Source organism: Phycodurus eques, chromosome 15, assembly GCF_024500275.1.
Source record: "Phycodurus eques isolate BA_2022a chromosome 15, UOR_Pequ_1.1, whole genome shotgun sequence".
NCBI lineage: Eukaryota > Metazoa > Chordata > Actinopteri > Syngnathiformes > Syngnathidae > Phycodurus > Phycodurus eques.
The window spans coordinates 6,052,488-6,067,224 of NC_084539.1; the positions used below are offsets into that span (position 1 = coordinate 6,052,488).

The 14,737-nt window shown below is 39.9% G+C and overlaps 1 protein-coding gene across 3 annotated transcripts in view; it reads right to left on the minus strand.

Moving 5' to 3' along the window:
• The window catches only part of LOC133413359 (transcription factor 4-like), a 197,705-nt gene that overhangs the window by 160,190 nt on the left and 22,778 nt on the right, over positions 1–14,737 (minus strand). The window contains exon 1 of one of the 3 annotated variants that reach the window (XM_061697631.1): positions 9,120–9,183. The exons of the other annotated variants lie outside the window; for them this stretch is intronic. The gene's annotated coding sequence lies outside the window, so the exon portion shown is untranslated. Of the gene's footprint in view, positions 1–9,119; positions 9,184–14,737 lie in introns of those variants that run through there. 3 annotated transcript variants of the gene reach the window in all.

A 14,737-nucleotide genomic window follows, 5' to 3' on the forward strand; every position in this document is an offset into this window, starting at 1 on the left:
ACTCTTCACAAAACCCTGCAAACTCCTCATGTTACAAATTCCTCCATGACAGACTACAAACCAGTGTTCTTTTAAAGAATTTTTTTTTATTGCCGGCCCATTGAAAATGCTGTCAAACTCCAAATCCTTTCAAGTGTATCTGCAGTTTACTTTAATATATTTTAGTGTTGCTGCAATATCATAATCTAAGGATATTATACGGTCACTGGACTATTTCTAGTTCAGCTACCTAAACCAGAGTAATATTCTGTAAACATGAAGTATTGCTACTGAGCATTGTTATCTTGCCCTTTAAGTATTTGTGTTAACTAGTCATTGGTGCACACTTGGGTACTCTGCAATAAGACAGGCTTTGAGGTCATCATGTTCTGGTTCTGCCTAATTAGGACTTAACCCAGAGAGCAAGATATCAATGGCTGATATAAAATTACAAAACTAAGCTTTCGCTTTCTTATTTTTAGGCACCTGCAACTGACTGGCGACCAGTCCAGGATGTACCGCGGCTCTCGCACGAAGTCAGCTAGAAGAGGATTTTTAGCCACCTCCCCACCAGTCACCCTTTCCCAAAATCCTTCACTGTGTTTGCTGCAAATGCACGTCATGTCAAGTTCCACTAACTGCGTCAAAGAGCAATTACATTTTAATGGCGGCCAAGATCCATTATCAACATTCATCTAACCTTTAAATATTTCAAGATAATACTGCTTTAATTTGTGAATTTTAATGGAGCGTTAGACAGGTCATTCTCTGTCTCTTCTGTGTCAGCTTCCCTGCAGTGTTCCTCCCTCTGACAGCCAAAGCCCTTCCCTTTTATTCTTTTATTTACTTTTTTATCTTGCTACTGCTTCTGCTGCTTCCTTTTGCCTTCCTCGCTATCCCTCCCCTCACCAAGCCTTCTGTCATCACCTCTCGAAGAGGCGGGTTGCAGCTGGTGTAAACTCAAACGGGAAAATAATGACAGGCACCTGCCTACACTATCTCCATTGCTTCTAGTGCATTATATGTGTGCACAGGCAAACAGCAGAATGAAACCCGTGACAGATCTCGGAACAAAGTTGTTTCTCGTTTGCTCAGCAAGTACTTTAAAAGCCACCAAAAGACCCCATGGGAGTTCTCGAAAATCAATTGAAGCTGAACAGTATCAGCTTCTCAGGCACTTAGAGGTCAGTTGCAGTAGGATTTTTTTGTTGATGATGTTCAAGTGAAATCTACTTACAGGAATTACTCCTCTTCAGCAGGGAAGGACTAGTGATTATAAGGATATGATTATTGATATAGCGGTAGCGGCTTTTTGTTCAATACAATGGAAACAGGAGTTTAGAACATCCATGCAGTGTCTCACTTAAAAAACAATCCATTTAAAATAGTGAGCCTCAATCACACCTATGGGCAATTTATACTTTACGATTAACCTCACATCTATGTTTTTGGAGTGTGGGAGGAAGCCAAAAGAAAGAAAATTCTTCTGCCCATTTAAGTTGATTTTAATTCATTTTCCCAAATACCCACCCCTACTACTGATGCTAACACTTTGATAACAGTCAGTAAATTATTTTGAATTTACTTTGATGTGCGAATCTATAAATACAAAATAGAAGATAATAATGACGTAATGGTCCCAGAGGAGTGACACATGCAACACACTCTAAGAACACACCGACAATTTGGTCTGTTTGAATCAACCGAGAAAAAGCTGTTCAGCAGAGTGAGAATGCAGCTTGTTAAGAAAACAGGTAAACATCTTCAGTAATAATTTGCTACACTTTGTTTGCCATCAGACCAATTTGTTTTGCTACAAACCCAAAACTCCCCATCCCACTACAGATAAGAATCATAAAGTGTGTCTGTAAACAACAGCGATCCAATTAATTCACACTTAAATGTTTCTCCATTCTATGAAAGCCTGCTGTTATTTTTAAAATAGCTACAATGAGCACTATTGTGTATAAATAATTCCCACAACATTGCTTTTTGTTGTGAATGTGCAGCTATAGTCCAACGAAAGGGCCTGGTCCACAAATTATTGGGTGACCATCCATCCATTCATCCATTGATCGATCCATTTTTAAAAGTTTATTTCGTTCAGGCTAGTGGGGAAAGTTGAACATGTCCCAATCGGAGAGCGCATACAGACACAGACAGCAACCATGCTGGCTGCATAAATTCATTCACTTCTACCACAACTAGGCTTTGCACGATCAGGATTTTTGGAGCCAATCACCGATCAGCGACTTTAAAAAAAACGATCAGCGAGTTTAAAAAAAAAAAAACACAAGATGGAGCAATGTGTCTATTGAAATGATTTGTTTATTGACTGTACATACTTGTGTACTGTATTCTGAGTATATTCAAAAGTATTCTCTAGTCGAGTCAGGTCATGTATTCGAATCAGTTAGGTCAAACCAACATCACAACATGACAGAAATAATGGGTGCTAACTTACTGTAGTTCAATTACTTTATTCTAATTCAATTACTTCACACACACCAAAACTTTCGAGCAAGATGCGACATAATGCCAGCATGTTTACATACAAACGTTAGTGCTAGCACTAGCTTGCTAGGCTACATAACGTTTTGTTGCCTGCTCGCGAGCCGTGCCGTATTAAAAGTACGTGAATATACCTCAAGCAATCCTTAAATGAACGTAATCTCCCAAGCGTGACCACAACCACACGTTTTTCCCCATTTTGTTCTTATAACACATGCGTCGCGGTGTCGTCCCCATGATAACGAGTGTATCCGGTTGCATTTGAATTGACAAGCTAAAGCCCCTTGATCGTAAAAGACGGGATGCGAAGATTTTATTGTAGTAGTCTGACATAGTGCAATCGTGAAAGACCTAATTTGTCTTGTAGCCTGATCCAGGCATTACGTGTTGTCTGTCCCACAATGCCGACATCTTTTTCTTTTAAATAACTTTATTGGCTGTGAGATATTGAAGGTAGTACATCAAAAGACACGCGACAAGGCTAAAAATAAACTAGCTTTTGGATTCAAATATACTGTATAAAACAGCGATGCGGCGTAAATGTCTTTTGCGGAGCCGATCAATGACGTCATTGATCGGATCGTTGAATTATGACATTAAAGCCGATACCGATTAAGCCGATCAGATTGGTGTAAAGTCCAACCTCTTCACTACTAGTGACACAATCAATATCCAGCAATGTTCAGAAATATGACGGCTTTTAGTAATGTACACATTACTACTGAAAGGACACCCACTGAAAGTTTGAAACTCAAAATTTTAACTTTAAATATTTGTAAGACGCAACTTTCTACTTAAAGCTGGAATTCAGGAATGTTTTGTTAGAAAAAAAATATTTCACCCAAGCCAATATTAGAGGAGATGACAAAATGCTGATTAAGCCTGTCAGCTCCTCTAACAGCTTGCTGTATTCAGCAAAAGTTTATTTTTTTTATATTTAGTGAATGTCTGATTCATTTCCTGTGCTGGCCTAGTTGGTGACGCACCAAAAAAAAAAAATGATGTAGAATGAAACGACGGCATGGAAATTAGGCATTTTGCCGAGCAATGGGTGGAGCGTAGTTGTAAAACGCTCACTAAAAATATAATTTTGCGTTTCTATAGCATAAAATAAAATAAAACAATGATTCCCGTGTAGATGAAAACATGAATAAAATTGCCACAAATAACCAACATCTAACTTTTTTCGAGTCATTGGCTGCCAACAGCTGTGTGGGTGGTCACGTGGTCACAACGAGTGGTCTTTGCTGATCTGTTTTTATTGCTTTTGTTGATCTCATTTCTTTTAACGTGTGTGTAAGTTAACTTGTAGTGACCTAGTGATGTGGTTTGCAAGAATTTTTATCCACTTGAGTATAACTTTGAGGGTCGTAACATTGCTGACATTTGTTTGGAAAAATATAATGATGACAACAAAAATAACTGATAGGAGTTTAATTTAAGCGCTGATATCTATGGTTTTCTTGATAATAACCAAAATCAACGGGAATACATTTAAGCTCAAGCATGTCAAATAGGACATAAAGTATTATGGAATGAATTGCATTTTTATAATGTTCATTGTATTCTTCAGGTAATATACTATAGTGGTACAAGGCATTGAAATGGTGTGGTCTAATAATGTTTTCAATGCATGATCACAATTGCCAAGCAACAGTCACATCAACAAGGGACAGTAAATTGAACGCACACACATGCCCTAACACACACTCACACACACACAAATTGAGGCCTCCAGAGCTTTCAGTGACCAGATGTCAGAAGGGCAGAGTGTGTCACTTGACTAAGAACAGGCGTCACTAGTGCGTGTGAGTGTGTGTATTATGTAAAAAGTCGCAACACTCCATATCTTCATTGATCTCAAGAAAACATCCACACCCATCATAGGCACATGCAAACTGGCAAACACTGAAGTGAAGGCTTCCCCTTTGAAAACCACATAACACATGTCAGGGCACGCTGTATGCTGGAGCTCTGCTACTCTAGCTGAACACAAAGTGTGTGTGCGTGTGTTTGCGTGTGTGTGTGTGTGTGTGTGTGTGTGTGTGAGAGTGCGTGTGTTGTTGGCCACAGTGACAGGGTAATTCCCAAGTCACATTCATTCATTTATTTTGAAAATTTCATTTGACATCACATTGCTTTACACAGTGTGCACATTTTAATACTGTTGGGTTATGAAGGTTTTGAATTTCTGTGACATTAATTTTGTTTTGACTGAACCATTTTCTCCAATGAGTGTTTATGGGAGTTGGGGGGGCTTATCTGCATTTACTTTACAGGTTCCATTTCCATTCCAAGTCAGGATTAACTGCATCACTCTACAGCTCCCCCACGTGTGGGAAATACTGTTCGTCGTGTTAAGTTCTCCAACATTTTGTGCACTGAACCCAGATGATCCATCAGTGGTAATAATCTTCTATATGAGGAAGGAATAAGTCATTAAATATAGGGTTGAAGAAAGGGGAGCCTGTTCAAATGAAAAGACGATTTGTCTGCGAGATGTGCCGCATGCATGGATCCCAACACTAACTGAACGCTTGGTGTGGTAGTTCCACCTCCACGAGTGAATATACTGTCAATGAATTACTGTCTTTATGGGGGCTCACTTTTTTCTTCAGACTCGGAGGCTGCCACTTGAGTACAAGTAATGACTTGCAACCAAGTCTAGCGCCATCCCCGGTCAACATGGTAATGATGGGAACAGAGCAACGTTGGCCCTCAGTAGAGCGGGACAGTGTGAGCTGTGACACGACTACGCCCCTCCAAACAGGATGATTTAAATAGGACTCTATCAAGAGACTGAACAGTGTGCTGTCATTCTTGATCACTGGGATAGTTTAACAAAAGATTTAATTTGAGGGAAATTTCCATACTATGTTTCTTGTAAGATGGGGGCTAGGTGACGTTTTTTGTTTTGTTTAGTTAAGCAGCTGTTTAGAGAAGAAATTAATAGAATGTCCTCCATAATGGTAGAAACACATCTGTGTATCTGAGTATGTGTACGTATATGTGTGTGCATGTGTGTGTGTGTGCGTGTGTGTGTGTGTGTGTGTGTGTGCGTGCATGTGCGTGGCTGTCATACTTTATAACCGAAGTCATTATATTAACAGAGAACAGAACCTGGTGTTTCACATTTCACATTTTTACCATTAAGAGAACCTTGACACGGTGTAGACACTGCAACAAACACACAACGATTGCACACAAGTAAGTGCAAATTACCTTGGTGAACAATAACTGCATTCATGTGAGATCACCACTTATACCCACAAACATGCCAAGTATGAGAAAGCAGAACAAGTAGCATATTATATAAAGACTTTATTCAGAGTAATCAAGCAGCCAGCAAAGCTAAAAGACCTTTGAGGGAAGCCCAATAGATAATGTAGATGTAAAATCCCTGACGTGGCAAATAGGCTTTTCTTGGGTCATTCTCCCATCTAAAAATGAACCAAAGCAATACGGCCTTTAGAAATAAAACACTAATACTTAACTGTGCTGCACATGGTTCCTGCAGGACACGTGCTGGACAACCAACTCAACTGTCAGAGATGACTCAATTGAAAAGCAGCTTTTAAAGGTCAGATGTCAAAGATGTTATGGGGTCAGTTTGTTTGCAATGTTTATATTTTATGTAATACATGCACGTAACTTCCAGCAAGTTTTCAACTGTAATTTAGCTAAAAATGAGATTTTTATTTTGCATATTGAGCCCTCCCCGAACATACCCGAAGCTCAAGCCACCGGGGTTTCCCTATCCACTGGTCACATATTCCTTTATCACTTGGAAAGCCAAAGAAACTCTTGCCACTGCCTGAACCATTTGTACAACCAAAAGGCACACAAGAAATCATCGGGAGATCGCTAAATCATACGACGACAAATATACAAGGACAGGAACAACAGCATGGAACAATAGCACGCAACGCCGAATGAACAGGCTGTTTTGCTCGTGTTGCGTCACAGCGCCGGATAGAGCCGAAGACCGGAAGGCGCTGGATGCAAAAAGCATAAGACGCATTCTGCATCATATTTATCGATTTAACTGCTGTATAACCACTATATAATCACTTTGAAATGGGAGATGTGGATTGTAAAGGTGTTCTAGAGCTATCAAGAACATTTTTAATGTCTTTGTCCTCTGACCTTTAAGTGGATTCCATCCCTGTAACTGTGCGTTGTAAAATATGACTTTGAGTTTCATTTTGCGTTTAGCTTTGGATTGAGTTACAGCTGTCTCCATTCCAACCCTTGTGATAAATATGGCTATATGAAACAGCTGGTTACTCTCCATTGCTTATATGATGAGTCAAAATCAGGCACGAGCCAGCTGGATGGAGACCGAAAAAATCTCATTCAAGACCTGTGGCAAGGAGAGAATACCAGATCACAGCAACATCTGTGTTTGTCTGCTTGTAATTAACAATAAAAAGAGATTAATATTAACACAGAATCAGAGATACAAGTTGTTCACCGGGAAGATATATCTTCTTTGATGATTAAATTAATTGAAAAATTATAGTAATCTTACTAATCCTAGGAGTCACGCTTCAGAGTATGAATATCATTTTTGGATGGTCTTGAACAGGCTATGAAGTATACAAAAAATATTAATTTAGTGTGTAGCGGAAAAACAAGATTGCTCAAATAACCACACTAAAATGTCACAATCGGTCCATTCAAGCATTTACAGTATATGTAAATACAATATGTGATAACCTTGGCAAGAGGACAACGGGGGGGAAAAAGCACAGAATCCATCTGTGACATCGGTTGTATGGGAACACTGAGAGCCATCAAGGGGAAAACTGGTAAAGTGAACTCTAACAACAGTGTGTCCCATAAATGGATTCTTGTTAAGAAAGAAGCAACAAAAAAACGAACGCGACCATGGAACAGTTGAGTCCAATGACTGAAAAGCTACTCTAAAGGCATCATACTAATTTCACCAGCATGGGCAACTGCCAGTGTTGGGAAAGTTCATTTTCTACGGGAACTAATTCAAAGTTCAGGTCACCGTTCCGAAAATGAACAAGTTGAGTTCATAGTTCATAATTCCAAATTTTGAACTATGTTCGCCTTTTCAAAAATCAAGCCGTTCTTAGTTCTTTGTTTTAATTTTTTTTTTAATGTTGCTACAGGCTTTTACCCCCAAAATACTGGCATTTCATTTCCCCCATTGTTGCCACCCATTCAGTCCACACTAACCCAGGTGCAGCTTTCACACAACAATCTCAAAAACATGAGGAAAACTTGATTGAATGGTCTTTTTTTTTTTTTAAATGAGGAATTAACAGAAAAAAAGGGCTTTTGTCCTTAATGTGCAAGAAAAAAAAAAAAAAAAAAAACATGCAACACAGTGTGACAGGAACGGTAGTGAAAAAAGAAAACAACTGCATTCCTCGCAGCTGTGGCTGACTATATTAACAATATTTTATCTTCTCTATTGTAATGATAAAAAACAAAATAAATTCAATATTCTGACAGTGTGAACGTACAGAGTTTTAACAAAAGCATTCTGATGCAAATAATTTTCCTCGTAATCCATTTTTACAATGGAGTAACAAAGAACACATTCACTCCCATTTGCCAAATACAGCGTTTATCCCCCAACATATGAAGGCTAGTATTTAGTGTAATTCAGCCTGGTTTTGTCCTGGAAGTCCCTAACAAAACCTGGCCCTCTTGAATGAAAATGACCTTTCGTTCGAAAACCAGTCACCAGACGCCAAAAAGAGCGCATTCTCAATAGCGTTCATCAGGCAGAAATTAACTCAGTTAAATAAATGTTCGCCCAAAGTATGACTAGTTCACCCGTTCAGGTACAACACTGGCAACTGCATTGTATTCATATTCAACCCCAATGCTCTATGTACACAGAGGGAAGATGTAAGCATAGGGGAATGTGATGAAGAGTCTAAGGGCCCATGACTGATATGGACAATAGAAAAAAATATTTTCAATTGGAATGGATGTAGGTCATTGATGGTGTAGTGGTTCATTTAGTGTGTCCCACTCGGTGACGGTGTGAATGTGAATGGTTGTCTATCTCTATGTAGCCTGTGATTAACTGGCAACTCGTCCAGACTGTAGGGTGTCTTTCACCAAAAGTCAGCTGGAATACTATAATATAATAATATAATACATGTCTGGAGAGGGACAATAGCATGATTTAAAACTTGGAATTGCCCCCAGGATTCAGAAAATCTAAAAACTTCACATAACCATGATGTAATTCTCTGGAAAAACTGACTGAAAACTGTTTGAGAATAAATCATGTAAGTTATCTTCATGTTCATCCCTCATGCCTGTTTCAGAAAGACTCAGCAGGAAGATTCACTTGATCTCATTACAGCTTTCAGATGGTTCAGAGCACTGTCAATATTCCAGACAATAGCATCTTATAAAGAAGAGGCAATATACTGTGAACCACATCCATTCATCTCTTGTATATTTAGATGGGAAAAATAACTGCTATTTCCGTATTTATGTTAGTGTTTTCTATTTCATACACAGCAAGATTCTATGCATCTCATCGCTACCATTGACAGCTTTCTTATGATTCTGATGGCCAAGAATGAATCCAAAAGCATAAGGAAACGAGCAAGCAGTCTAGCCACATTTATTACCTATACAGATGGTGCCATCCTGGGACAATTCTACAGGTCAGACAGAAACCCACATTGCAGAATAATCCACCGACTTCTCCATCAACTGGACTACCATTGGTTCTCCTGAAAGATAGGTGAGGTGAAGCGTTTTTACATCACGCAGTCTTGCACACTGACAACAATCATCAACATGTCTGACTTGGGTAATACAATTCCAGTCAGTATGTGTCGTTAATGAACATTACAAAATAGATGCCAACTGTCACACAGAGTAAGTTTTTTTGTTTTTGTTTTTGTTTTTTAGCCAAAGCTCTATGGTGGGTCATTGCCCCTATAGCAAGCAGACTGGAATGAAGATGCAGATAAATGTTCTGTCTTTCTGTTTTTGTTGTTTTTGTTGTTGTGTAATGGCTAGTCCAGCTAACTAACAAACAAAATAGGCAAACAAGCACATCACTCAAAACCAGTCCTGTGCCGTGAGGGCCTTCACACCCTTTTCTGCTAGCCGAAACACCATCCAGAGCACTGACCTAAAAGTTAATTAAATTATTTGTTTATTTATAATATCTATTATAATATATGTCATATTATAAAACATATATGTATATGTATAAAATAATATATATTATAATATATATATATTTAGGTGGCACGGTGGACGACTGGTTAGAGCGTCAGCCTCACAGTTCTGAGGACCCGGGTTCAATCCCCGGCCCCGACTGTGTGGAGTTTGCATGTTCTCCCCGTGCCTGCGTGGGTTTTCTCCGGGCACTCCGGTTTCCTCCCACATCCCAAAAACATGCATAAATTGGAGACTTTAAATTGCCCGTAGGTGTGACTGTGAGTGCGAATGGTTGTCTGTTTGTATGTGCCCTGCGATTGGCTGGCAACCAGTTCAGGGTGTACCCCGCCTCCTGCCCGATGACAGCTGGGATCGGCTCCAGCACGCCCGCGACCCTAGTGAGGATAAGCGGCTCAGAAAATGGATGGATATATTAATTTATTCCCAACATTCTTTTGTCTTCATTTCATAGCATTTGCTCTGGTTTTAGTTGTGTACAGTGCTCTATCCGTAGAATTGTTTTTTTCCGCCCAATTAGATTTAAGCCATGATTGGCTGGCGACCAGTTCAGGGTGTACTCTCGCCCGAAGATAGCTGGGATAGGCTCCAGCACGCCCGCGACCCTTGTGAGGATATAGTGGTACAGAAAATGGATGGACGGATGGGTAGATTTAAGCCAAGGCCTTCAGAATCCAAAGTGCTGGCATCAACCAGGTCAAACACACACACACACCGTTGAAATGGTTGAACCAATCAGATTTTAGATTCACCACTCTGCGCCGTCACACAGGCTGAGTCATGTTGGTATTTTTTCCTCCCTCTGATTGGTTCAGCAAAATAGTCCTCTGATTGGTTGAGCTGAATATGTGCGTGAGAATTTATTTACTGAAGAGGACAATTTTGGACAGGATTAAAAATTCATTTTCAAGGCCACTTTGAAAAAAAATAATAAAAAATGAAATTAAAAAAACTCAACTTTGTGGGGCTAGGTCAACCAACATTACTGCGTGCTTTGTTTTCAACCAAGAAAATAATTTTGGGGCACATACACAGCAGCATGTATGAGTTAGCTTATACAAACAGAGGGGAAGGAGGTCTGCTGCATCTCCATCAGCATCTTCGGTGAGTACAATGTATTTTATTTTAAGTTTCGATGTTTTTTTGTCATGTTATTAGATATTGATTGTAAACTGGGGCGGCACGGGGGTGACTGGTTAGCACATATTGCCTCACTAGTTCTGATGAAACTTGTTCAAATACTGCATCAACTTTGTGGAGATTGCATGTTCTCCCCGTGTCTGTGTGGGTTTTCTCTTGCTACTCCGGTTTCCTCCCACATCACAAAAACATGCATGGTAGGTTAATTGAAGACTCTCAATTGCCCGTAGGTGCGAATGTGAGTGCGAATGGTTGTTTGTCTATGTGTGCCCTGCGATTGGCTGGCGACAAACTCAGGATATACCCTGCCTCTTGCTCATAGTCAGTTGGGATGGGCTCCAGCACGCCCGCGACCCTAGTGAGGTTAAGCAGTGCAAAAAATGGATAGATGGGTTGTAAACTGCTGTATTGTCTGTACAGGTTTGGAGTTGTTTGGAGATGATGTATTGGAAGATAAAGTTAATTGTGCGTCTTTGTTTAATAATAATGGCTTTCATCCTCAAATATGGGGAATGCGTCTGTCGCCCCTTTAATGGCACACATAGTTATACGTGTCGTGTTTTTGTACGTTATTTTGGCGCCGTGATGGAGTTGTTAAGAGGTGGATTAGGTCAATGAAGGCCAAGGTCCCAAACTCATCGCCCGTCTCTGCTCAAAAGCAGTTGCTGAAAACTGAAGCCAAGTGTGTTTATAATTTTCTCTGGTTTCTACCAAGCTTTGTCTCACAGTCCTAAAACATGCATTGTAGGCTATGTGTATTTGAAGACTCTAAATTGTTGCTTAAAGACTCAAACTTGTTGCATCGTCTGTATGTGAGTGTGAATGGTTGTCTAGTGTATATGTGCCCTGAGATTGAACGGCTACCAGTCCAGAGTGTCTTGCCCAAAGTCAGCTGGAAAAGGCACCAACTCATCTACGACCCTAACGAAGACAAGCAATGGATGGATGGTTGAAAGTGCCCCATTGGCAATTACTGTATGTTGAACTCTTTGCCTTTGAATGGCCAGTGATGCATTTTCTCTCCATTAAAGTCATCTCGGTATCACTGGGATAGTTTGACTTTACAACGAGGATTCCACATACTGTATCATCAAATGTATAAAAGACAAAAGAATCATAGCACATAAAAAAAAAGTAATTGAATGGTTGCGCTCAAGGAGACTTTTTTTACATTTATTCTTTGACACTTGAATACTTAAACATACACAACCATGCACGGCTCCAAATTAGAACGAGCTGTGTAAATCTGGAAAAGGACTGGGTCTCCGCCGTATGAGTCTAGAGCACAGTAAGGACGGAGAACAGTCACTACTTGTTTTATTGCCTCATGATGAACACCTGCAACGACTGAGGGGGAGGAGGGGAAAAAAAAGGTCTAGGGCAGACAAAAGGCTCACATCTGTGTGTGTGAGACAGAGTGAGGAACTATGGGAATGCCTGTGTGTGTGTGTGTGTGTGTGTGTGTGTGTGTAGGTCTCAGGTTGCATTCTTGCGGACAGACTGCCAAATGAGACCGTCTGTGCACATGCTGCTCACAGCCTCCGACATACACACGCCTTCATATGGTTGGAACTATGTTAATAAATACCCTACACAAGCAACTGTGTCAGCTCTTTCTTGCATAATTGAGATTTTATGAGTTGCAGCTAGTTAAAGCAAGAAAATACTAATACTATTGTACTTTTAAGCAATAGTTTGGCAAAATGACGTTCAGCACTTCATTTTACTTTAACGGAGGTGCTTGCATGGTTTTAACAGTTTAAAACAGTTCCTATGTGTCTTAATAACATCTGTGACATGATTTCATCAAAATACTACAAGGATCAAGATTTATAGCATTCTTTTCACACTCTTTTTTTTTTAGCCTTGCTGAAATGTGTTTGTTCTGAGGGTGCAGTCCCATCGCATGTGAAAAAAGCCACTGCCCTGCACCCTTTCTACTGCTGGGCCACTATGGCTTTTGTTATCATGACAGTCATGGAGCTACTTGCTGAGTTAATAGTGTAAAAAAAAAGTCCAAAGTGGGAAGAGTCCCAAGCGCTTGTGAACTCCCATAGAAACAAAGCATCAGTTGTATTTTTCTCATGTAGCCAGCACTTTAGCACTAAACCACCAAATTACACTTGTCAATTTGCGTGCCGATCCATATACAGGTACGTATGTGGCATATGCAGAATATGTTCACTCAGTTTTCCATGATCTGTCTCCTTTAGGTGGTCCAATGGCTCATTAGGGTGGTAGGCTACTGTTAAAGATATTGCTCTTGGACTTTTGAAAGTGGACTTTTAGATCTTGGGAATAGAGTTGGACCACTTTAACCTTGGCAAAAGGTACCACGACAAATATGGACCCCTACTCGACCACTATTTCACATATAAATGTGTTTCAAAGAATCGAACTCAAACCTCTCGATCTATTTGAATATGGATTAGGGGAGTGAAGTCAGTCACGACCTCTCGGATGATCCAGTTTCATCACTACAGAAATTAATGCACATACAACCTTTAAATACAGTATTATAATAAGACGACAATGATCTTTCTCAAGCCCATTCAGACTGCCTCGTCACTGAAGCAGTGGTTCTGCATCATAAAGATAAGTTAAAGTATTTGTCAGCCAAAGTGTTGCTCTTCAAGTCACCCAAGAATATTCAGGTGGGCATAGGTGTTAGCATTGCTGTGTTGGAACAAACCGGTCACTGTTGGCCATGTGCACATCAAAAGGGAATATACTTGTTTGCTGTCCATGATTTGGAAATTTCTTGTTGGATAATTAATACAAACCCTACTGCAGTACAGACAGATGAGACTCAACAAGTCATAAGCTTGACTGTCACACTGTGAAGACAATGTTTGTCTTTACTTGTAAGTGGAGCAGCTATCTCCCCTGGCTTCTCTCCCTTGCGCTAACCTCAAGGCTTATTCTTCAAATAGGCATTTGCTCTCTACTCCAAATCTAACTTAAAATGAATCATTGTTAAATAGGAGCATGAGAAGATCTGGTGAAACAAGGTAAGAAAAAAAAGGTGTAGAAATGAAATAACTATCTTAGCTTTCCCACTAAATCTGTTATTATTTACTTTTGTTATATTTTGTGCATTTATGTTGAATTCAAAACTTAACCATAAGAGTCCATCTCTACAGGTTAAACATCCATTCAGGAAACACTTTATTGAGGAAATGGAGAGTGGAGCGCCTGTTTTCCTGAAAATACAGCTGTGCCCTATAGTGAAGATTTATATAGTGAAGCTACCTTCAGACGTATGCTTTTTAAAAACAAAAAGGTATAAGAAAATGATTCATCTAGGACAAAAAGGTACTGTAAATCATCGGTGACTGTTCAAACACACTTTTACTCACATTTTGCAGAAGGTGGAGCATTTCACAAACTGGTGCTGAAGTGACTGACTGTTAATGTACTTTACAAGTACATCAAAACTAGTTCCTGGGACCAAGTCCTTGTGGCTCATTGTTGTTTTGCATTCACATAGCAACCAAGGTCCCGAGAACATTTCTGTAAATCAGGCTGACATGGCAGAAGTTACTGCACTACACCAGCAACGTAGGTGGCAGTCGATGAAAGACGTCTCCCCAATTTGTTGTGACTGATCTCATGACCTCTAAGCGTTCTGTCATTTTATGACGCCAACCTTGCGTTTGAAAAACTTAGACAGAAGCCTATTATTGCAACACAATAAAGCTCATGTTTTTAGCATGACATTGCCATCAATCAAATATGTGTCAGACTGTCACATGCACATGCAACCACCTTTCAAGGCTAAAAAAATCTGAGGGTGTTTACCCGATGTCTTGTTTAGTTTGGCTGAACTGATCTCTGGTTCATGCAACCCCTTGGTGTGGTTTGTTTGGGCAGGTGTGAACACAGCATTTGAACTTGGGCAAAGACAATTTGAAGA